Source organism: Amphibalanus amphitrite, unplaced genomic scaffold (assembly GCF_019059575.1).
Source record: "Amphibalanus amphitrite isolate SeventyFive unplaced genomic scaffold, NRLGWU_Aamphi_draft 000112F_arrow, whole genome shotgun sequence".
NCBI classification, from domain to species: Eukaryota; Metazoa; Arthropoda; class Thecostraca; order Balanomorpha; family Balanidae; genus Amphibalanus; species Amphibalanus amphitrite.
Window position 1 is genome coordinate 1,057,065 of NW_024881607.1, and position 14,836 is coordinate 1,071,900.

A 14,836-nucleotide genomic window follows, 5' to 3' on the forward strand; every position below is an offset into this window, starting at 1 on the left:
ATTTGCAACTGGTTTCAAATTATTCTTCAAATTTCCTCGAAGTCAGGCTTAGACCTATGAATAACATCAGATTTGCAAGCATGTTCAAACTGCTCCGTTAACCCGCGCCCTGCTGGGGGGGGGGTGTTTGAACACCCCCCCTTGTGGTTTTTCGCGAATATCTAAAAAACGGCGGCGCGGAGCGCCGCCGTTTTTGGTACACCTTATCATACATCAATTCTACACATGTTGTGAAAATTTCAGACCAAGGTCATTCAAGGTCAGGTCACCAGGTCACTTGAAGTGACCTCACCTCATAAAAAGTTTCAATGTCTGTCATAGCTACACCGAGTGACCGATCGCTTTGAAACTTTCAGCGATTGCTAAGAGCAATAGCATGTACAACATGTATATCTCATAATTTTGATATCGATGACCTAAGGTCAGGTCAATTTTGCGACCTCCCCATTATAAGTCAATGGGAGAAAATTGAAATGCGCCTCTTTTGGACAAAAGACATTATAAACACTCCCAAACACCGAATTACAAGTGGTTTAGACACACTGAATATGAAAATGGTGTCCGTGACCCTTGTTTGTGCCCTGAGGTCATCTTAGGTCACGAATGGTATCTAACAGTTTTTCGCAAATAACTTTTGATAGAGGCATGCTAGAGCGATGAAAACGCCTTATATGTGTTCAGCTCGACGATACGGATCGACTGATATGCAATATGACCCTTTCCGGTCAGGTCATGACCTTGACCTGAGGTCAAATTTTCAAGTTGACCTTTCAAGGTCAAGTTATAGTTCATTCGATGCGTCTTGACGAGAGGAACACGATGCCGGTAAAAGTAAGCTCGTACAAGGCTTGGGTCAAAAGTTATTGCAGAAAAACTGTTTCCGAAAAAATCGGCCATTTTTGCAGTTTTTGCCCCCTGCAGGCAAAACCGTTGACGTTAGGTCAAATCTGAGAGAATTACTCAGAAAGGGCGTTAATAGGGCTATCGAATGCGCTTTTCCGCGGCGCTGTAGCTCTATTGGTTCCCGAGTTATGCGTTAGCTTTTTGGAAATTTTCGACATTCGACCTGGAAATCGGCGAAATTTTGCCTTCAATGACCTCTGGTGACCTGACCTTTGACCTGACCAAAAAATTGACCGAAGTGATTTCGTCATTATTTTTGACGCTCTTTCGAACGCCGCCTTCGGCGTATCGCTACGTGGCCCAGGAGCCGAGTTACAAGGGGGGGGGTGTTCAAACACCCCCCCCCCAGCAGGGCGTGGAAATCCAGGACCCCCAGCGGGGCGCGGGTTAATCTCCAGAACATCAGGCTCTCTTCTGATGCTTACAAATTACAATGCCTGCGGCTGCAACATTATATTGCTAAGAATGGCAGTTCAGCAAGATGTGTGTGCAGGCAGAGGCACTTAGCCAATGCACAATGCAGTGCAGATTAATTGTGGTGTGAATTTTGTGTGGATCAGTGCACAATGCGTGCTATGATGTGGTAAATGCCATGCCGAATGGCTGTGGTGATATGAGCTGACACTGTTGAGTGTTGATGCAATGCTATCTAAGAAATTTTCAGAAGGCAAATGAGACATCATTGAATATTAGTGTAGTTTCCATATAAGTGCAGAGTTCCCAAACTTGCAGCCTTTTTTCGTGTGATTGTGCACATTTCCAGCATATGTGCGTGCTAGTGCGGAATACTTAGTTGCTAGATTGGCTGGCACAGCTTGTCAAATGTCAACTCTGTGGTAAATGTGAAGATGAAGTCCAGTGAAGATTTTGAACATCTAACCTGACCTAACCTTACCTTCTAACTCAAAGCTTTCAACCTACCAATATACTACCTACGAACCCACCAGCCTAAAACCTACAACCTAACTCCTACAACCTACCAAACTCAGGTCTACAATCTGGACTTCATCTACACACATATCAACTCTATTGCCTGATAATCTTTTCTTGTTTCACACAATCTTATGGTCTGATATGTCTTTCTGAAGCAATAGTCAAAGAATGTGATAAGTTAAGTAATTTTGCACAAATGGAGATAAATAAATTTATGTATATGAGTGTTTTTTGAGCTAAGTTGTGTTTCAGTGGTGATAAATGGAATGCTGTCATCATCACATTGCATTGCCACCATGATCAAAGGCATTAGGACCATTAGGAGACAGAAGTATTGACTATTGAGATGAGCCATCCATTTGTGTTTTTACCAATGCATTACCTTAGGCCTTTAGGCAAAAGTTGTTGAGTGAAGGGGAATATGGAGAAGAGCATTTATTGTTTGTTTTTGGGAAGAAGAAAATCAATTAAACTTATGAAAAAGAAGTGATCATGCATTGTATTATGAGCCCAAATCAAACAGGATTCTCTCATGACCATACTAAATGCACAACCCTTAGCTGTTTGTGCACAGTGGAACCCGCTTAACCCTCGCCGGACTTATTGGTTTTCTATATACGCGCCGGCCGGGGGCCGGGGTGGGGGGGGGGGGGGGCGGGGGGTACGACCCCATCTCGCCGTTTCGCCCCTAATGGAGCTAGAACGTCGCAGAAAAGACGAGCGTGTGTGTCGTTACGAGATGCAGCGTTTTGTACCCGATTTTAAGGTCTCAGGTCAACCGGTGACCTCTGAGGTCAGGTTAAGTGGCCCAAGGTACGGGTTCGGTTTTGGCGAATAACTTCACAAAAAATGGTTGCAGGGCCGCGATTTTGACAGCATCGTATTCGCCCTGCTCAGGCGCGTCGAATGGTATTCTTTTTATTTGGGTGAGGCCAACTTTGGGTGTTGACCTCGAGTCACGGTGAGGTCAGAGGTCCCAAGGGCACGAACTTGGTCGAAGGAGGTCATGTCACATATCATTCGATTTGGCAGGTCTTCCCGAGTCTATTGGTGGCTTTCCCGACTCGCTAGCTCAATTTGATCAGAAGTTATTGTCGAAAAACTTATGACACTAGTGACGTCATCAATGACGTCATGCAAGCTCTTGGTGCAAAAATGAAGCATCGAACCTTGTAAAGAGTGCATGAAATAATCACGGTTGCGTGTGTTACAGCTAGTCTGAGATCGTTCCGGGCTCCACAATAGATGTTTATAAGTTTCCCCCATTGGCTTATAATGGTGACTTCATATGACCGGCCTGACCTAATGTGACCTTGAATAAAAAAGCGAGATATGCGCGTTGTGAGACTTCTGGAAGATACTAGGTCCTGCAAGTTTCATCTCCTTGTGAAATCTGCTCTGACACTAAGGGCGTTGCGAACTTGCGGTATCTGAGGACCGTGCAGAGGTTCACTTATGACGTCAAAGGTCAGTGACCTGACCTGACCTGAAAAAGCTGCTGGTATTGCAAGATCCGGCTTGAATCAAAGGTCAGGTTCATCACTACTCGGTATGTTCCGAGCATTCGAAAAAGCAACCATCAAGATGTAATTGAATGATACCGTTTAGGATTGCACCTTCCCGCCTATCGCCAAATTTCAGCGTTTTATGTATGTACCATCGCCCAGGTGGATGCGGGTATCGATAGAAGAAAGATCAGGCTGTCGTATGGTACACTCGGTTTATACGTATCTCGACTAATAAGTTAATAAATCGACTTTTAGTTTTGCCTTCGAAATCGGTATCTCCCATACGTAAAGCACTAGTGAAGGGAAAATAAAAAGACCTTCACGCTCTGCTTACGTCACCAGAGCGTGAAGCTACCAATGCCATTGACTGGGGGCCGGCCCGGTTCTCCTTCATTGAAGCACGTCTGTGCTGTTGTCACTGTGTGCCAAGTTTTTGCCCAAAACATGAACCCATTTTATCAAAAGACCTGTTATTTTACTACACCTTGAAAGCAACCCATCACCTCGTCAATCACACATAACACAATTATCTCAACCATACCAGAATGAGTCCTACCAATCGGTTATCGTTGCACAATTCCTGTTATCATTTCCTATTATTCAACTGCCAGCGTGAAGCATCAAACATCCCTCACCTACTGTGTGCAGAAGGATACGCAAATAAATTCAGCATTCCGTATCGTATCATCACGCCTCTCCTCACCCCACCCCACCCCCATGAACACCACCAGAGGCTTATCGCCAACATTCTAACCCGTCCCATGGACAAGACTCGTAGTTCCGGCAGGTGTATCTTTCTCTCCCCCCCCTCCCCCTTCCACACATCAAACAGCATCTGACTGTCCATCCGGCGCTCGGCGCATCCTTTCAACAACCGCGCGACGACACCGGGCGACGGGCGTCTGGCGCACGGGCGGGGTCAAAGTTCAGTAGTCGCGTACCCTGTCGGTCTGGTTTTGTTCTCCGCCGCCTTCGTTTTAAGCAGGTGCCTATGCACTTATGTTATTAGTACTTCCTTGATAGAAATTAATAGGCACATTGTAATGTTTTGTTTAACCCACAGAAAGCACGAACATGAAATCATGCTCATCGCTGGCGATTGCGAAAGGAATATTCGGCCATAAAGGAGGGGGTGGAGGGCAGGAGGCATGCACATTGCACAAGTCCAGACAGTGAGACAGTGGCAACAGTAAACACCTTGAAAAACGTTTGAATTATTAACAATGCTCCAACAAGCTTATTTTGTAAGGAAGAGGTCTCTGCCTGCTTCCAAATAGCCGCCGAAATTGAATAAATATCGCCGACTTTGGTTGCTGCTGTTCTAAATATCGTGCGGCCGTCTACAATTTCCAGCGGCATCGTCGAAATACTATGTGGACACGCCGAAACCGGGCGTCTTTTGCTGCTGCGCCGAAATTAAATGCTCTAATGCCAATCACCGCTATAAACGGCCGACATGCAATGCTATACTGATACATAGCTTTGCGGTATGTCTACAAAGAATCCGCTAGGTCTAAAATGGACGCGTACGTACCGAAATAAACTGACAAAAGGTGGTCGTCTATAGTGCCTTCAAAAGATATTCATGGTTTGGGGGTGGTTTATGTCTAAATTTACGCAACTATTTTTCCTGTTCATCATCTGACGCCATATGCTGCTATTTTCGTAGCAACGACTCAATTTTGAATCGGTCCCGCCGACTTCACAATAAAAGAAGATAGATACAACACTTTTGCGGCATCACTGAAAAACTTATGCAGTACTGTTATCAAAATTCTCATAACACCGTTCGACAAACCTGAAGTCTTTTTGAAATAAATATGCTTGTATTTTTCGCTTCAGGCTCTGACGCCAAAATAATGAATTTCGTAGTCGCTATCGCAAGATTTGGCTGCGTTTCTGGCGCATGCCGTTCATTTGTGGCGCAAAATATCCTATTACCTACTTGGAAACAAAGAAGAGTAGGCACTATGTACCCCCGAATTAGAATCTAATTAATTCTAAACCAAATTAACTCTAATTCAAATTAGAATCCTTACAACCAAGCAACGACAAGGCGATAACATAAACAAAAACCCAAGCGTCGCTGTTTGAAACAAAAGCGCCATATACTGCGACTTTTTTATAGAGAAGGACAACGCATTTCGGTGGGTGTTACAAGTACTGCAAGTACTGCTTCTTTTTTGCAAAAATAAAAACTTTTTTTCACATTCGAAAATGTGCTAGGAAATTTTCATATTTTATAGAAACTACAGTAGAAATAGTATAGATGTCGAGTAATTTTTATTTAAGAAAAAAGAAAGCTCATTATCTCCCTTAAATCTAAGGAAAGACTACGCTCGCTTCGCTCGCTCCGTAATCAACTATGATATTGCTCCCTTTGGCTGTGTCAGCATAGCTGTGTCATCGATGAGCGAATAGCCTGCGTGGATGGTGAAATCCAACCGGTGTAGCGTTCACTTTCGGTGGGATTTGTTGTGTTAATGTTTTGTGGTTTACATATTTTGTGCGTCGCTGATATGCCGTCAGGAAAATAGCGACATGAACCGTCGATTACTGATGATAGAACGAGCTTGCGACCGAAACGACTATAATGATATGTAACTACCACGCCTATTTGCGTAAATATCTGCCCTGCTGCCTATAAGCCCCGCGACCATATCGTTTTAAATTATTTGTTCAAAGTGTCCAGTTAGCCTTGTATCTACTGTTCTCGCCATCTCGCCTTTCGGTATCGGTTCCGGCTAGTTAAGATGTCGGGAAAGTTGCTTGAGGGAAGAGGATATTCGAACAGAGGTGTCGCGCAAGGGCCGTGCAGCGGCACTGCAAGAAGTTAAGCCCCATGTACCCCCATCGCTCGGCAAAAATATGCAAGGTCATAATCAAGGTGCAGATAGCAGTGATCTGCCAGGTGCAGCTGCCTCAGATGATGTCAATTATTCCTGTGTCTCAGCTGCGTCGTCAGTAATTGGTGAGAGGGCGAAACTTGCTGGTCTACAGGCTAGGGCAGAGTATCTGAAACAAAAACATGAGCTTGACCGGCAAGCTACCAACATTCAAGCTCTGCAGGAAAGTCTCGACCTGGAGATGAAGATTAGAGAAGTATCTGCGAGAGAAGCGGTTTTCAAAATGGAGGGAACAGGAGACCGAGAGGGCTTAGAACGGTCTGCGGGGTCTTCCACTAGGAATGGATTCTGCCTCGATGATAGACGGCGCGATGACCCATGGGAACGCAGTTTTCCGGGGGTCGGAGCTCCAGATACCCAGCCTGTGACCACAGAATGGACTCCGTCTTGCGAACTCGCGAGACGGTTTCACCTTCCCACTTTAGAGATGTCGACTTTCGATGGCGATGTGGGGAAATATCGTTGTTTCATGCGGGCTTTCCACGCCAATATTGTTTCACGGATACGAAGCGAAGAAGAAAAGTTGCATTATTTGCATCAGTTTACAATCGGAAGGCCGAAGGAAATCGTGGCGACTTGTTTACATCTTCCGCCCGAACGAGGGTTTTCCGAGGCTATGAGTTTACTCGACCACCCCAGCCAGCAATTCGTTTGGGGAACGTGCGGGGACAGTGTTGGGGAAAGCTTGGGGAGAACGTACAATTCCCCTATCGGATCGGGGGACGGTCCGTGTTCCCCATCCCTTCCCCGACTGTATCGGTAATATGTTCAAAAGACATGGGGAAATCATACCGATCCCCGTACGGGGAAAGAGCAGCATTCCCAAATCAAACCCCACTGTTGGGGTTCGGTCGGGTAAAAGATCAGATTCCCCGTACGGGGAAGGGTGCGTCATCCCCGACCCATTTTGAAGAACAGTTTGATTGGGGAAAAGTAGGGGAACTGTTGAAATTCCCCGCTCGGGATTTTACACTTAATCCCCAGACGAATCCCAACCGCCAGTAGGACGTCTTGAGATCGACTTCCAGCATGTAATTCCACAAGTATTCAATAAAGAAAAATTGCATCTTGGGAATGCTAAAAGCTGTCTTAGGAGCAGTTCTAGAGCTATAGGCTCATCCATCAATTGAAGGAAGATATAATAAAAAATATAACGATATAACGATTTTTATAACTGTTAGGGGTTGCGGTATGCGACCCCGTGTCCCCCCCCCCCCCCTCCCCGGCCGGCCTGGAGTCGCTCGTGCGGCCGGCGCGGCGGGCCGCCCGGCGGGCCGCCCTGGATCCGCCTGTGTGGCGGCGTGCCCGCGGGCGGTGACCTGGTGCAAAGGGGCTGGGCGCGCGGCGCGGTGTGCCGGGAATACAGTATCTGGTGACCGGACCTGGCGTGTGGACGCGGAAGAGGCCGAACGACGATCCTAATACTGGCGCGGTCGGTCGGTACTTCTACTGAACGTGAGTTGTTATTTTGCTGTATTCTTTGGGCTGGTTTATTATTTGATTTACTTTCGCTGCAGTGTATGGTGTTATACCTGTTAGCCGGTGACTCTTCAAAACACATTCTGTATTACGGAATAGCATCAATTTTTCTTTCTGTACATCATTGCATATTTGCACCAGGAGCAAAATGGATCAATTGAGCACAATCTTGTTGTCACGCCTGGAGATTTTTACGGGTGAGGGTGGGCAAGATTTGCAGTCTTGGCTGAGCCGTTTTGAATTATTAGTGGACAGCGATGGCAAGGATGGGGAGAAGGCTAGATTCTTGCTGGGTCTACTGGGAGGCAAAGCGTTCGAATACTGCGCTGGGTTACCAGAAAAGGTCATCAAGGATTATAAGCAGATAAAACAGCATCTTGTCGACAGATTCGACACAAAAGTCAACGAGTCACACGCATATTCCGAGTTCACGCGGGCTTCTCGCGAACCGGGGGAGGCGGTTCAGGATTTTGCAGAAAGGGTTCGAAAGTTGGCCCGTAAGGCTTATCCGGATCGAATCAGTGCGGAGGCGAATAGCCTGCAACAATTTGTGTGCGGCTTAAATGAACCAGGTTTACAAGCGAGGCTCCTCGGGAAGGGTCACTCATCCCTGGATGAGGCACTCAGCCACGCCCGTGACATTCAGCGTCAGCACGCGGCGTTGGAGGCTATGGGGGCGCGGGGCAGTGATGGCGCCGCTCTTCCTGTGCGCAGTCGACCCGCTACCGAGGAGCAGGGGCTGCGGTTATCTCCAGCAGGGTTCGAATCCCGGTCGTCTCCGGGAGCAGACGAGCGTTTAGATCAGATCCAGAGGCAGGTGGATGCCATTCAGACATCTCTTTCGCAAATGGGCACTGCATCGTTTACAACAGGTGCAGGTCCCAGTCGACCTGTGAGATGCTGGAAATGCGGGGCGCCCGGACACATCCGTGTGAACTGTCCGCAACTGACTCGAGCCTCGGGGGCAGGGCGGGCCACATCAGTGGGCACATCAGCGTGCCATCTATGTGGCGTGGAGGGCCACTGGATGGCGCGGTGCCCCCTGAGTGCGGGGAGACGCACAGGGCCCGGGCGGGGACCCACCAATACAGAGTTCCGGCACGCCGAGGCTGGTAGGCCGGCGTTTTGCTATTGCTGTGGAGCCGAGGGCCATTGGATGGCCCACTGTCCCCAACATCCAGCGAGGGTGCGCGACTTCGCAGCTCCAGTGGAAGGAGTTTCCGCCAGGAATTCGGAAAACTAGACGGAGTCGGTTCCACGCGGCAGGAATCGACTAGGGGTGGTGCACTCGCACCACAAAGGGCCGCCATGATAAGAGTGAGCATCGGAGGTCAAATGGTATGGGCGCTGGTTGACTCCGGGGCAGATTTCTCACTCGTTAGAGCGAAGGTGGCGCGCAGCTTCGTGGGAGCGGGGGTCAGCGCACAAGAGTCAGGTCCCAGGGGTACTTTGGTGGGGGCCAGCGGCGAGCCGCTGCATATCCTAGCAGTAGCCGACATACCGATGCTTATCGAACAGAGACAATTTAGCGTCGCCATGGCGGTAGTGGAACACCTCATCTATGACGTGGTACTTGGCAGGGATTTTGCGTGCCGGTACGGCACGGTCCTGGACGACAGGCGAGGGATCCTGAAGCTGGGAGACATGGAGATACCTTTACCCACATACGACGACATCCGCCCATCCAGGTGCCGGGTCCGACTGGGAGCTGCGGTGTCAGTCCCGCCCCGCAGTGAAACTGTGATCGCTGCCGTTGTTGAAGCAGTAGACGGGGATGACAAGTGGCGGCCGGGGGTTAGGCTGGAGGGGGTACTGGAGCCAAACGAAAAGGGTTGTTCTAATAATCTCCTAGTGTCTCGGGCCGTCGCGGACGTTGACGGAAGGGGTCAGATACCAGTCAGGATCATAAATATCTCGACCAGTGAGGCACGCCTCCTGGCGAACACTGACATCGGAACCCTGTACACTATTCGGGACGATGGCATGGGGATTTACGACGTCAGCGACGGAGAGGACGGCGGGGATTCTCCCCCACTCTGTTCGGGAGACGAGGCGGTTGACCCGGTGAACACAGTAGATTTATCTGATTCCGGGATGAGTGAAAAGGGACTGAACCAGGTGCGTGCGTTGGTTAGGGAATTCAGCAATATTTTTAGCCGCCACCCTGGCGACTTGGGACTAACTCACCTGATGCAACATGAGATCGAGACGGGGGATGCACCGCCCGTGAAGCAGAGACCGCGGCGGGTTCCGCTGCGTCTGCGAGAGCAGGTGGAGGAGCAAAGGCAGCAAATGCTGCGGGACGGCGTGATCGAGCCGAGCACGAGTCCGTGGTGCTCCCCCATTGTGCTAGCCAAAAAGAAAGACGGTTCCTATAGATTTTGTGTGGACCTGAGGGCGGTTAACAAAGTCACCAAGGGCATGGCCTACCCCCTTCCCAGAGTAGATGATGCGCTTGATTCGCTCGCCGGAGCAAAATACTTCTCTACTCTCGATATGGCCTCCGGATATTGGCAGGTGGAGCTAGCACCCAAAGACCGAGAAAAAACCGCTTTCTCCACTGGCAACCAGCTTGACCAGTTCAGACTGATGTGCTTTGGGTTGAAAAATGCGGGGGCTTCTTTCCAAAAACTCATGGAACTGGTGCTGGCAGGGGTTGACCCAAAACAGTGTCTGGTTTATATTGACGATATTATATTGTTCGGACGTTCAGAGGACGAGCACATCGCAACCCTGAGAGAGGTTTTCTCCAGAGTCAGGCAGGCCCGGATGAAACTGAAACCACAAAAATGCCACCTGGGAAAGAGAGAAGTGACCTTCCTGGGACATCGAGTGTCTGCGGAAGGTATCGCCCCCGATCCATCAAACACAGAGAAAGTGAGACAGTGGCCGGAACCCCAAACAGCCGCGGAGATGCTGAGCTTCCTCGGTTTGTGCGGGTACTATATGCGTTTTGTGCCGGGATACGCAGAGGTCTCCAAACCTCTGAGGGAGGCCGCATCAGGAAAGGGCACACTGGTGTGGTCGGAAGCCATGAGAACAGCGTTCCATGAGCTGAAGGAGAAGCTGATCTCTCCCCCGGTCCTGAAACTGCCGGCAATGTGCGGTCGATTCAGGCTGTATACTGACGCATGTAACAGTTCTGTCGGGTCGGTCCTCGTCGAGGCAGTTGGAGACCAAGAACGGGTGGTGGCCTACGCGAGTAAAGTCTTGTCAAAGGCGGAGCGACGCTGGCCGACATACGATAAGGAACTTTGGGCGGTCGTATGGTCGGTGCGACATTTCAGACAGTACTTGGTAGGAGCGGAATTCGATGTGGTGACTGACCATCGCCCTCTCTTGAATCTGCCGAATTCAATCGTCGTCGAGAACGACGCGACGGGGCGTCGGGGTCGATGGGCAGTGGAGCTGAGTTCCTACGAGTTCAGGACCCATTACAAAAAGGGAGCCGAACACAGCAACGCTGATGCTTTGTCCAGGCTGCCTGCACAGACGGGTAATGCAGAAAAAAAACCTGTCTCTTGGCTCAGGCACCGACAAACCGGCCCTGATCATATCGCCGGTCAGCGAGACCCGAATCCAGGAACTGTCGGCAAACCCTGATGCAGCTCACGCGGCAGCCCAGAGTAGGCGCTCTGTAAGAGCACAGTCCCCCGAAGCAGATCCGGCAAGCAGCCACAATCATTTTCAGTCTGCTCAGGCTCAGTCTCAGTCATTGTTCCCCGAGCAGGGCCAAGATGAACATCATTGTGGAACAGGGACTTCGGTGGGGAATGAGAGCGGGGTCTGGTACCAGGAGGCGGGGTTGAAGGCGGCTCAGAAGGATGATTCACTGACGGGCGAGATTCGCAACTGGCTTCAACAGGGCGGGCCACCAGCAGGGCACGCTCGTAGACGATTAGACTGGAGGGAACGAATTATGGCACGGAATTTCGACGATTTAGCCGAAGTGGAAGGAGTAGTGGGATTGAAGAGGAAGAACGACAGAGGGTGTAGCTTTCTACCCCTGGTTCCCTCGTCGAAACAGCCTGTCATATTGGAGATGTTCCACGACCACAGCACGGCTGGGCACCTGGGGACGCACAGAACATTGGACCGAGTCACGAAGCGTTGCTACTGGCCGGGCATGTTCGGTGACGTTAAGGCCTATTGCAGGTCGTGCGAAACGTGCCAGAGGCGTCACTCACCAGCACCGGCGATGAGCGCCCCACTTCAGACAGACCAATACGGGGGGCCGTTCGAAAGGGTGGCAATGGACATCACCGAGATGAGTCTCACAAGCAGCGGGAATAGATGTGCCTTAGTAGTTATGGATTATTTTTCAAAATTCGTCCGAGTGTACCCCATGCCCGACCAGAAGGCGGAGACGGTAGCAGACAAACTTCTGTGTTGGGTCTATGAGCACGGAGTGCCTGAGAGAATTCATTCCGATCAGGGACGGCAGTTTGAGTCCACTGTTTTCAAGGAACTGTGCCGTAGATTGGGAGTGGAAAAAACCCGCACAACTCCCTACCATCCTGAAGGGGACGGGATGGTCGAACGTTTCAACCGGACTTTGAAGGCAATGATTTCAAAATATATCGACCCCCAAGGTTCAAACTGGGACCGTGACGTCGGAGCTCTGATGCTGGCCTACAACTCATCCACTCATAGCACAACAGGCTATACCCCTTATTTCTTGGTCTACGGCAGAGAAGTGCGGCTTCCTGGCGATGCACTACTCTCCCCACCCACTCCCGTCATCCCAGTCCAGAGTTTCCTGGAAGACACTCGCGCGGAATCCAGGACGCGTTCGCCAAGGTCTGCGAAAATATCCGATCTGCGAACGAAAAGATGGAAGCTCGGCACCGGGGGCGTGTTCGGGAGGTCCAGTACAGACCGGGAGACCTGGTTCTAGTGACCGACCCGACAGCCGCGGTGGGGGGAAAAACGAAATTGGGTTTACCCTACGCCGGTCCAGGGACGGTGATAGAGAAAATAGGAGGCGACGAAGGGGTGGTATATCGAGTACAGCTGCCGCGAAGGGGTGAGGTTATATTACATCACAATAGACTGAAACCATTCATAAGTAGGCGAAACCCAGGCGGCGACAGAGTCGCCATACAACCAGACGACCGAGTCAATCAGGGTCAGGGAGAACTTTACCCTGGGCAAAGTAAGCTACCAACGGCACAGCAGAGGGCCGAAGAAAGTCTATGGCTGGGGCAGATGGGCAAAAAGCCGAATATCCCGTATCACACTCGCAGTGGGAGAGCTGTACGACCCCCGTCACGATACGCCGCTCAGATGTAGGTGTTCTGCCGTTTTTCTTCCTTTTCCAGGCATGGCATATTATATGGAGGAGTTGGGCGTCGACCTGGACCTGGTCGGAGGCGACAGGGTGGCCTGGCTGGCGCGGATCCGGCAGCTCGAGGACCGAGTGCAGCGCCTTGAGACGGAGGCAGGCCGCGTCGGGGAGATCACCTCGGATGGCGTGCCGTGGTTCTGCCGGTCGGAGGAGACGGGCGGTGGAGGCGGCACACAGGCGGCCGGGCCGGCGACTGCGTTGGTGCACAGCCTGCCCCTGGCCCGGGGTCTGGAGGCGGCCGAGCCGACCGACGGGGGAGGCGGCGTCATGATCGTCCCGGGGTCGCCGCTGCCGGCCGCTGGGTACGGCCGGCCCCTGGTCATGGATCGGCGAGGGGCGCCCAAGCCGCCGTCGCCGGACTGGACGGACGTAGCCGGGGGCATGCAGATACCGGGATCGGCTGGCGCTCCGCGTCTCTGCCGGCCTGGTGAGGTGGACGGAAGGGGTGGCGCGCAGGGGCCCGGGCCGGCGGCTGCGCTGGCGCACAGCCTACCCCTGGCCCGGGACCTAGCAGCGGCCGAGCCGACCGACGGAGGAGACTACCTCTGGGGCATCCCTGGGTCGGCTGCCGTGCCGCTGCCGACCGCCGGGTACAGCCCGCCCCCGATCGTGGACCAGGGAGCGCCCGAGCCTCCGCTACTGGAGCGGATGGCGAGGGGGGACGGTGCTGTCCCCATCCGGGGCTACCATGTGATCATCGGCGACTCTCACGCCAAAAGTCTGTTCGGGAGCGTGCGGGCAATGAACGTGGCCGTGAGTGGGAACACCTGGGCTCGCCAGGCCCCGGCCCTCGCGGCCGTGATCCAGCGATGGGAGGAGGCGGCGGAGCGTCGTGGGATGCCGACTGGCCTGGCGGTGTTTCGGCTGGGCCAGAACGACGTCTACACTCGGAACGGGCAGGCACGGGACGCTCCATGGGCAATGATAGTGACGGCCGTCAGGGAGGTGGCCTCGCGCCATTTCGTGGCTCTCCTCGGACCCATGCCACGCCCCCAGGTTGATGCTCAGTCAGCGTGGAAGAGAACTGCAGCCTATGACCTCGACCGCCGGCTGAGCTCCCTGGCGGGGCCGAGGGTCGGGTTCTTTTCGGTGGGACGGTCCCTCTGCGTTATGGGACGGCGAGATGAGGAGGGGAAGCGCCAGCACTGGGTGAACGAGGACCGCGGCTACTTTTCGGCTGACGGCGTTCACCTGACCCACCTGGGACGGCGGAGGGTGCTGAGCGGCCTCCCGTCCTGGCTGGCCGAGCTGTGTCAGCCATCCGAGTGAGCGGATAGCGGAACTCGAGCGGCATCACCCGGAGGTGGATGGCGCTGCGGTCTCTGAGGAAGACTGGATGCCGTCTGACCGGTGCGGCTGTCCGGGGGTGTGGCTGACGGAGGGGCAGCGGGTGAGCGGGCGGAACCGGGAAGGGGGGCTATGTAAGCAAAAGGTTCTGTTCTGTTTTGTTGGTTGCATTGTTCTGCATTTGTTCGCATTCGCACATTTTGAGGGGGGAAGGATGTTAGGGGTTGCGGTATGCGACCCCGTGTCCCCCCCCTCCCCGGCCGGCCTGGAGTCGCTCGTGCGGCCGGCGCGGCGGGCCGCCCGGCGGGCCGCCCTGGATCCGCCTGTGTGGCGGCGTGCCCGCGGGCGGTGACCTGGTGCAAAGGGGCGCGGCGCGGTGTGCCGGGAATACAGTATCTGGTGACCGGACCTGGCGTGTGGACGCGGAAGAGGCCGAACGACGATCCTAATATAACGATATAACGATATAACGA

General features: G+C 52.4%; 1 protein-coding gene across 1 annotated transcript in view; it reads right to left on the reverse strand.

Annotated features, from left to right (window-relative positions):
* The window catches only part of LOC122381035 (inaD-like protein), a 197,914-nt gene that overhangs the window by 164,206 nt on the left and 18,872 nt on the right, over positions 1–14,836 (reverse strand). The window lies entirely within an intron of this gene.